Source organism: Podarcis gaigeae (genome assembly GCF_964106915.1).
Source record: "Podarcis gaigeae genome assembly, chromosome: 17".
Classification (NCBI taxonomy): domain Eukaryota; kingdom Metazoa; phylum Chordata; class Lepidosauria; order Squamata; family Lacertidae; genus Podarcis; species Podarcis gaigeae.
This window is the reverse complement of record NC_139694.1, coordinates 1,493,308-1,507,059: the sequence shown is the minus strand read 5'-3', so window position 1 is coordinate 1,507,059 and position 13,752 is coordinate 1,493,308. Positions and strand designations below refer to the sequence as shown.

At 46.0% G+C, this 13,752-nt stretch overlaps 1 protein-coding gene across 17 annotated transcripts in view; it reads left to right on the top strand.

Moving 5' to 3' along the window:
- ADGRL3 (adhesion G protein-coupled receptor L3) overlaps positions 1 to 13,752 on the top strand; it is a 526,579-nt gene that overhangs the window by 286,400 nt on the left and 226,427 nt on the right. The window lies entirely within an intron of this gene.

Sequence of the window (13,752 nt, the reverse complement as noted above, 5' to 3'; positions counted from 1 at the left end):
TCTGGCAAACCAGAGCAGCGCACGGAAACGCCATTTACCTTCCCGCCGGAGCGGTACCTATTTATCTACTTGCACTTTGTGCTTTCGAACTGCTAGGTAGGCAGGAGCTCACCCCGAGCAACAGGAGCTCACTCCACCACGGGGATTCGAACTGCCGACCTTCTGATCGGCAAGTCCTAGGCTCTGTGGTTTAACCCACAGCTGTAAGGTAAAGGACCCCTGGATGGTTAAGTCCAGTCAAAGGAGGTTATGGGGTTGCGGGGCTCATATCACTTTCAGGCTTACAGAATGCTGTAGCTTATTCTAATACTGCGGGGGTTTGAACAATTGTAAGTACAGTACACCAGAAGAATTAACTTCACTGACACCAGGTGTTTTATTGCTTACCTGCCCCTGACTCCAGATCCTGACACTGGTATTGGCATCTTGCTTCTTTTGCAGTTCATTTCCTCTCAGGCAGGCTGGTGAATTTATTTACATCCTCTTTGCCTTCAGGGGTATCACATCTGGGTTCCCCCCCCCCCAGTGTGTGGGAAGGAGTGAACTGGTCTGCATAAGTCTTTTGTATATCAACATTGCTGGTTTTACTTTTGCTTGCTGCCATAGCGCCAAAAGAAAAAGGCAATTTTGTTACGTGAAATTATTTCTGCTGCTGACAGGACCGGCTTGCATATCAATAAAAGTGAATGATGTTCAGGGTAACAGGGAATCAGAATTCAATAAAGCTTTATTGCTGCATACTCGTGGGCAGAAGAACATTTAAAGGCATTAAATGGAAGCTTGCTTTTCCTTTTGCTGGACTTCCGCGCCAGCAAACAGACAGGTAATTGAACAGCACCGCTTTTAAGAGAAATTGGGTACTGCGAAGCAAACCGCAGCCACCTCTTCTTATTATTAAAGTTTCTGAAGGGAAAGGGAAAGAGTAAAAAAACAATAACCTGAAAAAACAGTAAGAACAATTCCCCCCAGAGATACAGTTCTTAATTATTTTGGGTGCCAGACATTGTTTTTGGAAAATTGTTTTTTCAAGTGCTTCCCTTTCTTGCAATGCTTCTCCCTTCGCACTGTGGTGGAAACACATTAATAAGGTTTGCAACCAGCTATGGCACAGCGCTGTCCATTGACGAGTTTCACACCCTCCTCCCTTCAAACTGTTAAATTAAACATCATTTTGGTTTTGCTTCAGTTTCGCCCCTCGGGATTTCTCCTTCCAGGATCAGCTTCCCCCTGAGGAAACTCAACACTGGTTGCTCACAGAATGGCAAATGTGACTGGGAGAAAATGATGAGAGGCTAAGACGCTAAACTGATACCCTCCAAAAGATAATTTATTGAGATATGCAAATTGCAGCGTGTATTTCATTTTTTTAAAAAAATCTTCAGCGACAGAGAATATGATCCAGCAGAACTTCTAGAGCAGGTTACTCAGAATCCTTTCTCAAGAATGTGTTATTTTGAAAATAAGTCACAAAGATTCTTTGTCCCTGAAAACACACACACAGCCTTGGTGTCTGCTGCCAATCAAGTGAGCATGTGGATCTACTGGTCCCTCTAAATTACTGGAAGCCTGCAAGGCTCTCTGTGCAGCAGAAGGGAAGTACCGTATTTTTTGCTCTGTAAGACTCACTTTTTCCCTCCTAAAAAGTAAGGGGAAATGTGTGTGCGTCTCATGGAGCGAATGCAGGCTGCGCAGCTATCCCAGAAGCCAGAACAGCAAGAGGGATTGCTGCTTTCACTGCGCAGTGATCCCTCTTGCTGTTCTGGCTTCTGAGATTCAGAATATATTTTTTTCTTGTTTTCCTCCTCCAAAAACTAGGTGCGTCTTGTGGTCTGGTGCATCTTATAGAGCGAAAAATACAGTATATTCCCTGGCAATCTAGGAGCTTCCTTTCAAACATTCAAGGCCCTTTCCTAGACCCTTATGATTTATCACAGAGGATACCTTTGGGCCTCCAGATGTTCCTGAACCACAACTCCCATGATCCCCAGCTGGCATTGCCGATGCCCAGAGATGATGGGAGTCGCAGTTCAGCAACAGCCCCAACTCTGGTGCACCAGAAGGGGCCAGGCAACCTCTGGCAATGTTAACAGGAATCACAACAGTTTTATGCACTATGTTTGAAGCACAGTATTTGGACTTTCAAAAATGCTTTTGAAAGAGTTGCTCCTTAACTCCCAAATAAACCTTGCTGTCATGGAAAATGTGGCGAGGCCTTTTTATGAAATCGACAATTGTCTAAAGAACAGAAAGCAGAGAGTAGGAATAAATGGACTGTTCTTGCCACGGAGGCTTGTAGGAAGCGTCAACAAGGAGAACCGTGAAAACCGCCCTGAGACCTCCAGGTATAGGGTGGTATATACATTATTTATTTATTTTATTTTATTTATACCCCACCCATCTGGCTGGGTTTCCCTAGCCACTCTGGGGAATAATAATATTCCCCATTATTATTAATAATAATAATGAATCATAGAATTCTAGAGTTGGAAAGGTCCCAGGGGCCATCTAGTCCAACCCCATTCATGACAGATGGCCATCCAACCTCTGCTTAAAAACCCCCAAGGAAGGAGACTCCACAACTTCCTGAAGGAGACTGTTTCGCTGTCGAACAGCTCATACTGTCAGAAAGTTCTTCCTGATGTTTAGTTGGAATCTCCTTTCTTGTAACATGAAGCCATGTGTTCGAGTCCTACCCTCCAGAGCAAGAGAAAGCAAGCTTATTCCCTCTTCCATGTGACAGTCCTTGGAAAAGAGGAGACTGAGAGGAGATATGATAGCCATCTTCAAATCTCTGTGTGTGCGTGCATGCGTTGAACAGTTTGAGGCTTTGCTTTGTCTATTTCTAAGAACTAACCTCTTCTGTTTTTGAAAATTTGACCACAGATGTGCTTGTTTCACTATAAATTTGCCTCTTCTAAAGAGAAAGCTGTTTCAGAGTGCAGTCTCGACTCTGCTGGATCCATGCTGCTAGGGGGGGTTAGTAGCAGGTGAAGCTATCTCCCCTCCAGGCTCTGCTGATGTGTAGTTGGGCGAAACACTAAAGGTAAAGGGACCCCTGACCATTAGGCCCAGTCGTGGCTGACTCTGGGGTTGCGGCGCTCATCTCGCTTTACTGGCCGAGGGAACCAGTGTACAGCTTCCGGGTCATGTGGCCAGCATGACTAAGCCGCTTCTGGCGAACCAGAGCAGTGCACGGAAACGCTGTTTACCTTCCCGCTGGAGCGGTACCTATTTATCTACTTGCACTTTGATGTGCTTTCAAACTGCTAGGTTGGCAGGAGCAGGGGCCAAGCAACGAGAGCTCATTCTGTCGCAGGGATTCGAACCGCCGACCTTCTGATCGGCAAGTCCTAGGCTCTGTGGTTTAACCCACAGCACCACCCGCATCCATCTTACCATTTATATCCTTGCCAGCCATAACCACCAGCGTAAGGCCCCAAAATGAGGCCAAGGCAGAGGACTAGGAGTAAGAACATAGGAAGCTGCCTGCCTTATACCACATCCATCCGTTGGTTCATTTGTCTCCATATTTTCTACACTGACTGGCAGAGACTATACATGATTTCAGACAGGGTTCTCTCCCAATGCTACTTTGAGAGGCTGGGGATTGAATTTCGGACCTTCTGCATACACAGCAATGCTCTACTACCGAGCTGTAGTCCTTTTCCTCTGGGTCTTCTTGATATAAAGTTGGGTGGCCATGCATTCATATACAGGGTGGGTCTTTTAAAAGAGGCCCATGGAACATGTGTACTCTGTCCACGGGGCCTCTTTTAAAGGACTCACCCTGTATATAGGACAGTCCCCTATTTTGTAGTGCTGTCAGAGAACAACCCTCTTTTTGAAGAAGTCCTCTAGACTTACTGTCCAGATCGTTGATGGATTTGGTGAGGCTAGATCATCGCATCACTTGCAGGCAGAACAATGCCATTGACTTCAGCAAGTCACTGTGAAATAAATTGTTCAGAGCTGTAACTTGATTGTCAAGACTGATAAACATTGCCCCTTTGAGTTTTGTCTTGTACATAAACCGTTCCAGATACACGCCTCATGTACTCATCCACTGACCTTTACATCTTTACTTTTATGGGATTTGAAGGGATTCTGGGGTTTAAAGTCTCTTTGTCTTTCATAGAGAAGCTTCATTTGATGAATTCAGGGGTCCTTGCTGAGGTCTATTATACCGTTCGGGATGGGGATTTTCCGGGGATTTTCCAGGGTTTCTGAACTAATCATTTGTCATTGTAGGCTGTCCAAGTGCTAACTGAGTAAGGTCACCTCCAGGCTCTCCTTATTTTGCAGGAGAGATTCAAACGCATACCACAAATTTAGGGTTGCACTATTAAAGGGAATAAAGTGCTCTGTTGACCTGGTGCAACAAATCCATCTTTAAAAAACCCAGACTCTTTGTGGTTAGGGAACTGATGGAGAAATGCACTGAAAGTATGGGATTCCATTCTGAAGGAAATCAGCCCTGAGTGCTCACTGGAAGGACAGATCCTGAAGCTGAGGCTCCGATACTTTGGCCACCTCAGGAGAAGAGAAGACTCCCTGGAAAAGACCCTGATGCTGGGAAAGATGGAGGGCACAAGGAGAAGGGGACGACAGAGGATGAGATGGTGGGACAGTGTTCTCGAAGCTACCAGCAGGAGTTTGACCAAACTGCGGGAGGCAGTGGAAGACAGGAGTGCCTGGCCTGCTCTGGTCCAGGGGGTCACGAAGAGTCGGACATGACTAAAGGACTAAACAACAACAACAAAAGTATGGGATGGATGGATAATTAACAGGAAGCCTTTTAAATACCATGCAAGCAAACTGGGATGAAAGTTCATTGTTTTATAAGCAAATCAGAATTAACAAAGACTGCACCTCCCTGAATTCTGTGCAACTGATTCAGGATGAATGCTCAATAAACTGGTCGTCTGGGAGCCCAGAGTGGTGACGTATGTGTGCCTGCAACCTCCCAAATGTATTTGCATTGGGCAGTATTGTTTGCTGAGGCCCAGTACTGTGTACCCCAGTTTTTCCTGCTCCGACTGGATGCATTTAATCCCTCTATCATATTCACTAAAAATAAAGACCACACAAAACAAACATTCACTTATTGAGATGTAGGCAACTCCCCATATGCACGGCAGTTGCCTTCTGACCCGTTCTGCCCCTGTGCCCTTCTGGGGCCGAAAATGGTTTGCGCATTGGTCACATTCAAATCAAACGCATGCAAAATGGTCATCGCCTGTATAACATAGTCTCAAATAGGTCCGAAGAAGAAGAAGAAGAAGAAGAAGAAGAGGAGGAGTTTGGATTTGAAACCCCCTTTATCACTACCCTAAGGAGTCTCAAAGCAGCTAACATTCTCCTTTCCCTTCCTCCCCCACAACAAACCCTCTGTGAGGTGAGTGGGGCTGAGAGATTTCAGAGAAGTGTGACTGGCCCAAGGTCACCCAGCAGCTGCATGTGGAGGAGCGGAGACGCGAACCCGGTTCACCAGATTACGAGTCCACCGCTCTTAACGACTACACCACCCTGGCTCAGTCTGAGTGACCTTATCAAAGCCAATTACCCTGAGCTTCTGGAAGCATTTCTTGTAAGTCCCAGGAGGTCGGATTTTTCTAGCGCTGTTGCTCGTGATAGGTGGTATTGAACATAGGACTGAAGCATGCAAAGTATGGGGTCTGCCATTGAGCTCTGCGACCCCTTCCCTTATAATTTCATCTTCTAACAACCGCATGAGGCTGCCCACACACAATTAGAGCACCGCTTGCTTAGAGATAAAGCAATCTGATAAAACAATGCCATAAAGCAGTGCACTCAAACATTGATATATTTTGTCATCGCGGAGGAAGAAATTCTCTAAGGAATACTTTACAATACATCGTTAAGTACACATTCAAATTTGTGTAAAATGACTTTTCACAATGAAACACAGCCTGAATCTCAGCATTTAAGAATGGCTAACAGATGGTTCGTGTGGCTGTTTAGAAAAATTAGCAGTGAATGTAAAATTAAAAGCACAGGTCTCTAAACGTCTTCAGCTGCAGCAAATGGTAGGGGTGCCCTTTATTACCTGATGATCTATGTTTGTTACAGCATTAAGTGGAGCTGTGCATTGCATTAAAACGTTATCTCATTACATCATGAATAAAAATCTGTTTGGTCAGAGAGCATATTAATTTCATTCCATTCCACTTTTAATTCGTATACCGCCTTTCTTTCTTACTATACACAAGGTGGTTTGCGGCAACAAAATATTCAGTGAAGAACATACACCTTATAATAATCTGATCCAATACAAAAAGTCATAATAAAATATAACTTAAAAAATGAACAACTTGTATCAAATTCATTTGCGTGTCGAGGTCCCCAGGTCCACCCCAATAACTCACACATCACACAGAAATTTTTGTTTAAGATTTTTGGCATAATTTTGGCCACAACTTTATTAAAAAACAAATTTGTGAGTGGTTGCGTAGGCATTGGTTGCGACTATCCTCCCCCACCATGGGGGACAGACTGACATTCCGCACGATGCGAAAGTCAGAATAGGGGAATACACTTGGGGGTTACGCGGAGCAGGGAACCTGCCCTCACCCCAAATGCAACCAGGAGCTCATTGCTATGGCCCGAGCCCCCTTGACAGAGTGGACAAGCAATAGTTAGCCCCCAATTCCTTTAACGGAATCCCTTGCAGCAGCAGCATTAGAGGGGTAGGCACAGCCAATCCATGCCCCTCAACCAACCAAACCATAAACCAATGCCTAACCGCGAACCTTACAAGTTGTGACGATTTGCTACGCAGTAGGCAAAAACCAAATGGCCCCAGCCAATCAGCCAGATGGACAAAATTCCTACCAGGCCCCCGCTCCAAAGCAGACGACCCCATGACAGGCATAGCAAGGTCAAAGCGAACAACCCTATTCTAGGGAGGGAGGGACGGGCAATCCGCTGCACGGGCGAAAAGAGGAAGCCCTAGCCTCGTGCAAGGAGTTTTAGCATTTCTGGCTGTCAATCAATAAATGGCAACATTAACTTCTTCCCAACAACAAGGGAAGCCCCAATCGCATCAGTGGCCAACGATCAATTAGCCCGCCCCCCAATTTTGGAGTGTCCTGGCGGCCCCCACCGCAACACGGGCTCTCCATGAAGGAGAACACGCTATCTGAATTAAGAGAAAATGTGACCTTGCTGCAGCCAGCTGCTGACCCAGATCGGATGTCACTTTAAATCATAGTTTAAAGCATAAGCACATAACAGTAGGCTGCTGGATCAGGCCAATGGCCCGTGGAGTCCAGCATCCTGTTCTTGGAGGGACCCACCAGATACCTGTGAGAAAAGCAGCAGGCTAAACATGAACATAAGAGCACACCTCCTCTGGCTCCCAGCAACTGGTATTTGGAAGTATTGCTCCTTCAAACTGTAGGCATAGAGCATAGCCTTTGACATCCCTTTTGTCCATGAATTTGTGTTGGTGCTGACCTTTAAAGCCCTAAACGGCCTCGGTCAAGTATACCTGAAGGAGCGTCTCCACCCCCATCGTTCAGCCTGGACACTGAGGTCCAGCTCCATGGGCCTTCTGGCAGTTCCCTCGCTGCGAGAAGCAAAGCTACAGGGAACCAGGCAGAGGGCCTTCTCGGTAGTGGCGCCTGCCCTGTGGAACGCCCTCCCACCAGATGTCAAAGAGAACAACTACTAGACTTTTAGAAGACATCTGAAGGCAGCCCTGTTTAGGGAAGCTATTGTATTTTAATACTTTGTTGGAAGCCGCCCAGAGTGGCTGGGAAAACCCAGCCAGATGGGCGGGGTACAAATTATTATTATTATTATTATCCTCTTTGGCAGCCATCCAAATTGGTCTCATCACTGCCTCCTAGGGAGTGACTTCCATAATTTGATGATGCACTGTGTGAAAAAGTACGTTCTTTTATTTGTCTTTAATCTTCTAACAAGGGACGCAGGTGGCGCTGTGGGTTAAACCACAGAGCCTAGGACTTGCCGATCAGAAGGTCGGCGGTTTGAATCCCCTTGATGGGCTGAGCTCCCGTTGCTCGGTCCCTGCTCCTGCCAACCTAGCAGTTTGAAAGCACGTCAAACTGCAAGTAGATAAATAGGTACCGCTCCGGCGGGAAGGTAAACGGCGTTTCCGTGTGCTGCTCTGGTTCGCCAGAAGCGGCTTAGTCATGCTGGCCACATGACCCAGAAGCTGTACACCAGCTCCCTCGGCCAGTAAAGTGAGATGAGCACCGCAACCCCCGAGTTGGTCAGGACTGGACCTAATGGTCAGGGTCCTTTTAATCTTCTAATGTTCAGTTTCATTGGATGTCTATGAGCAAACTACAGTTTATGGTGAATGAGCAGTGTGCTGGTGCCTACTGCTGAAATTATGTGCCCTTCGCTCCTTCCCCCACTCCAACCCAGGATTTCCCAAACTTGGATGTCAAGTTTTAGGACTACAAGTCCCATCATCGCTGACCACTGGTCCTGCTAGCTAGGGATGATGGGAGTTGTAGTCCAAAAACAGCTGGAGACCCAAGTTTGGGAAACCCTACTTCAGCTCGTCCTCAGCTTGTAGGGGACAGGGAATGAAGCGGAGGCAGGCTTCACATTACGTACAAACCAATAGTTGTGCTTTGTTTTCCCCCAAACAAACCACAAGCGGTAAGTAGAGTTTTGTTCTTGGCTTGCAAATAATACATATGGGATATACCTTCATCTTTGTTCCCTAGTATTATAGCAAAACCTATATATAGACTGCAAGCAATATTTTAGCTCAGTTTGTTAGCCAGTGTACTTGTTGGAAATAATTGTTGTTAAGCACCATCTTCAAGAAGCTTAGCAATCTTGCGAGCCTCTTCCTGCCTCCCTCAGTAAAAAAACCCTCCAGCCTAGATTTGGAAGCAGACACGCCGCTGACAGCTTTGTTCTATCTTCCCCGCAGAACACGGTTGTTAAAAATGCTGAATAGCAAAATTGGTACTTAGTATGGAAACTGTACTGTAAGAAATGGCTTGATGTGTAACAGCACTGAAAATCTAATCAGAGATGCTTCATTGGGCTGCGAAGTCATTGTTGATGACAACATTTTAACAGGGAAATTGTGCTGTAATTGCTGAAGGAGGCTGTGGCTTTTAAGAGCCGCATGACCTCCTGCTACTTATGATGGCAGCACACAAGACAACCATTTACAGGGGAGGCCTTATTGCTTTTTTGAATAACCCAGGGTGCTTAGGTTGAATCACCCGGAGAATCGCAGTCTCCAGCAATGATGGACAAAGTCCCCTCAGCTAGATTAAAAAAATTAGGTGGGCCCTTATTGGGAAATTCTTAAATTAAAAATCAATTTTAAAGCATGCTAAACTGATTCAATGTTACTTTATTCAATTAAGAGCCATTGTGCTGCAGAGGACCAAATTTGCCTGACCAGGAGTGAGGAGTTGCCGGTTCAAATCCTCACTCAGCCAAAAAGCTGACTTTATGACCTTGGATCACTTCATATATTTTGGCATGGGCCGAATCCCAGGGTTTGTGTGCCAATGGAAAGAAGGAACGACCCCACTTTGAGGCCTTCTGCTCTTGTGTACCTGCAGCATTCAAAAGCATAAAAAGTTTTGGATCCGCTCTCCGTCATTCAGGAGGACGGAATCTAATCTGCTAAATCCAAAGCTCTTGCTTGCCCCCGAATAATGAGGTTTCTTAAAATTGCTATAACATTTTAGCCTTTTAATGTAAGTGGATGGAATTTGCAAGCAAAGCAGCCACTTTAAAGTTGATGAAGCCTGCCAAATTTCAAGAAGATTCATGCAGGTGTTTTCATACAGGAGAACTTTAAAATTTATTCTTAAAACAAAGGAAAAAAAGATCTCTGGCTTTCATTTTCTGCCAGAATTAGATGCAAATTGTAGGTAAGGTCACTGCTTCTGAAAGGATGAAGCCTTGCCAAATTTAAGAAATATAAGCACAACTTATATTTGCAATGGCAGACTTTACCATTGGGGGCTGGGGAACTCTAAATCTCATTCCCTCTCCTTGTTTGTTTGGCGGGGGGCAATGAGTTTGAAAACTGTGGTCAAGAGGGACGTAGCCCTGGAAAGAAACCTTCAGAAGTTCAGACCTAGAGGTTGAGGGGCCAGCGGCGCAGCAACCCCCGTCGGCGCCTGGGCGGACCAAAGTTGCTGAGCTTTTTTTTAGGGCAGCCGCCGATTTCAGGGACAGGAAGTCCCTGCACCCCCTGCAACACCCAAAACACCCAGTGTACATAACAGTGTACTGAAGTTCTCACCCTGGGCCAGCAGGGGGATACTGTAGATAGTTTTCACTCAGGTCCACATATGCAAATAAGGGATCGAAAGTAATGTTCAGTGATTGGATAGTTGCGTGTCGAGGTCCCCAAGTCCACCCCATTAACTCACACATCACACAGAAATTTTTGTTTAAGATTTTTGGCATAATTTTGGCCACAACTTTATTAAAATACAAATTTGTGAGTGGTTGCTTAGGCATTGGTTGCGACTATCTGCCCCCACCATGGGGGACAGACTGACATTCTGCATGATGCAAAAGTCAGAATGGGGGAATACACTTGGGGGTTACGCGGAGCAGGGAACCTGCCTTCACCCCAAATGCAACCAGGAGCTCATTGCTATGGCCCGAGCCCCCTTGACAGAGTGGACAAGCAATAGTTAGCCCCCAATTCCTTTAACAGAATCCCTTGCAGCAGCAGCATTAGAGGGGCAGGCACAGCCAATCCATGCCCCTCAACCAACCAAACCATAAACCAATGCCTAAGCGCGAACCTTACAAGTTGTGACGATTTGCTACGCAGTAGGCAAAAACCAAATGGCCCCAGCCAATCAGCCAGATGGACAAAATTCCTACCAGGCCCCCACTCCAAAGCAGACGACCCCATGACAGGCATAGCAAGGTCAAAGCGAACAACCCTATTCTAGGGAGGGGGGGACGGGCAATCCAATGCACGGGCGAAAAGAGGAAGCCCTAGCCTCGTGCAAGGAGTTTTACTATTTCTGGCTGTCAGTCAATAAATGGCAACATTAACTTCTTCCCAACAACAAGGGAAGCCCCAATCGCATCAGTGGCCAACGATCAATTAGCCCGCCCCCAACTTTGGAGTGTCCTGGCGGCCCCCACCGCAACACGGGCTCTCCATGAAGGAGAACATGCTTTACAGAAAGTGCTTACTGTTGCGTTGTAGTGGAGCTCTATATAAGCAGGCTGGCTGAACCCTTCAGTTCAGTTCAGTTCTGGCTTGTGAATAAACAAGAGCTGTTTGAAGAATCGTTGTGTCATCCGATATGTTCACCAAGAACTTAACACCCAGCAACTGCTGTGCTGCCCTCAAGTTCCCCTGCCACCCAGAATCCCAACCCCCAACGCACAGCAGCCACCGGGACGCAGTACAGACCTCCATGCCTCCCTGTGCACCCCCCCCCCCCAGGCTGGCTACGCTACTGCTGGAGCCTACCGTTGTAGGTGATTTTGCCTTCATTATAAAAAAGTGGAAACGCCAGCTGTTCCTTGCCTTCCCATTTCCTGATCAGCCTTTGCAGGAATAGACTTACAGAGGCAAAGAGCTTGCAAGCGGAAGTGTGTAGCCCATATAGGCCAGAAAATTTAGTAGAGACTTCATCCACACAAAGGACCTGAGAGCTGCATACATATAATTCTATATTTGCTCAACTCATGTCCAAACTTTGCTTTATATGTCTTGTGTCACAGCAGGTGAATCTGCGTATGTTACAAAAAAAACTACCAGTCCAAAGCCTCAGTGTAGTCATGTTTGCAGCTCTTGATTTTATTCATTTGTGTTCAAGCTGGCTTTCATTGAAAGCTTCATTATGAAAAGCAGGCGTTTGGAAGGGCTTATTATTGGACAGCCACCTTTGCCCTACTCTTCAGTGGGGTCCAGTTTCCTGGAGCCTTTAATTATACTATACTTTTTCACTTAAGGGACCCATAACACTTCAATATCTTAGTCATCCTAGCTCATATACTCATCAAGCATCATATCAGAACAGGACATCCAGGTTTGAAGCAAAGATCTCATATCAGGGGCTGATGATCGCCAAATTTGCCCTGACTTGACTCAGATGGCCCAGAGTTGTTTACCATAGCTGCGTATTTACAGGGCTACTTGGAAAGCATATTTGCTGCTGTGATAACAGACCTGGCAGACAGATCAAGCATAGCAACATGCTGTCAAAAGCTTACCTGGCTGTCAGGTGCACAGGCGTGACGGAAAGAGAAAGATCCTTCCGCTGAAGTGCGGGGAAAGAAAGACGTTTCAGCCTTTAAAGGACCCTGACTAGTGGCCGTCAATAAATGCTCATTTGATGACTCCAAAGTTCTTGACTCTCTGTGTTCAGTTTGCTAGGGATGATGGATAGTTTTCAGGTACCATCCCCATAGAATCCATGACAGATAACTACCTATGGCTGTACAAGGAAAGATAATCTATCATATTAAAGCAGAGCATCTCAAACCTCCGGCTCTGAGATGCTCTGGCACACTCCCCTGGGGCACCTCCTCACAAGATGTACAGTTCTGAGCTGGGTTTTTGCTGGGTATTTCAGTAATCCCCCTTTATCCATGCTGCCACCACAGATAATATTTATCTGAGTACTCCACCTCTAGCATAGCTAAATAATAGGTATATGGTATAATTCAATTAAATTATGAAACAAGCATTTTATGATTACTTAGTGTACATACGCATATGGGTTCAGTCTTTATCTTAATGTGTTACTTTATTACATAAATAAAGTAATTATGTGGGTGGCGCTGTGGTCTAAACCTCTGAGACTCTTGGGCTTGCCAATCAGAAGGTCAGCGGTTCGAATCCCCGCAACGGGGCGAACTCCTGTTGCTCTGTCCCAGCTCCTGCCAACCTAGCAATTTGAAAGCACACCAGTGCAAGTAGATAAATAGGTATCGCTGAGGCAGGAAGGTAAACGGCGTTTCCGTGCACTCTGGTTTCCGTCACTGTGTTTCGTTGCGCCAGAAGAGGTTTAGTCATGCTGGCCACATGACCCAGAAAGCTGTCTGTGGACAAATACCGACTTTCTCGGCCTGAAAGCGAGATGAGCGCCGTAACCCCATCCCAACACCTTTGACTGGACTTAACTGACCAGGGTCCTTTTTTTTATTAAATAAGGTAAGAATGGCTAATATAATACTGATCCTATTTTAAACTATCCAACCCTGCTTCACACCCAGGATAAATAATTATTATATTATGTATTTATCACACCTTTTACCACCCACTCCCAACCCAACCAACCCTGGAGGTGCAACAATAAAACTGCAAAGCTAAGCAAGTCCAGCATGGTTTCAAATTGGATGGGGGATCCTCTTGAGATCCCTGCATTGCAGAGGGTTTGATTGGATGCCGCTCAGGGTCCCTTTCAACTCTACGATTCTAACCCTCAACTCTCTTTCAACTGAACTCAAAATGCTTACCTCCAGCAGTGCTACCCTCCTGACAACCACGACCCGACCCTCACCAGCACCTTGCCTCTCTCCCCACCCCACCCAGAAAAGTGGCAGTGATACTGGTGTCAGGATAACACCACCCCAACCCACTTCTGCTTAAATCTGTAACTAAATACAGTGGTGCCTCAGTTTTCGAACAGAATCCGTTCTGGAATGCCATCTGAGTTCTGAAACGTTCAAAAACCAAAAACTCAGTATGGAAGCCTCAATACGGAAGCCGTGTGGCATGTTCGACTTCCGAGGCAAGTT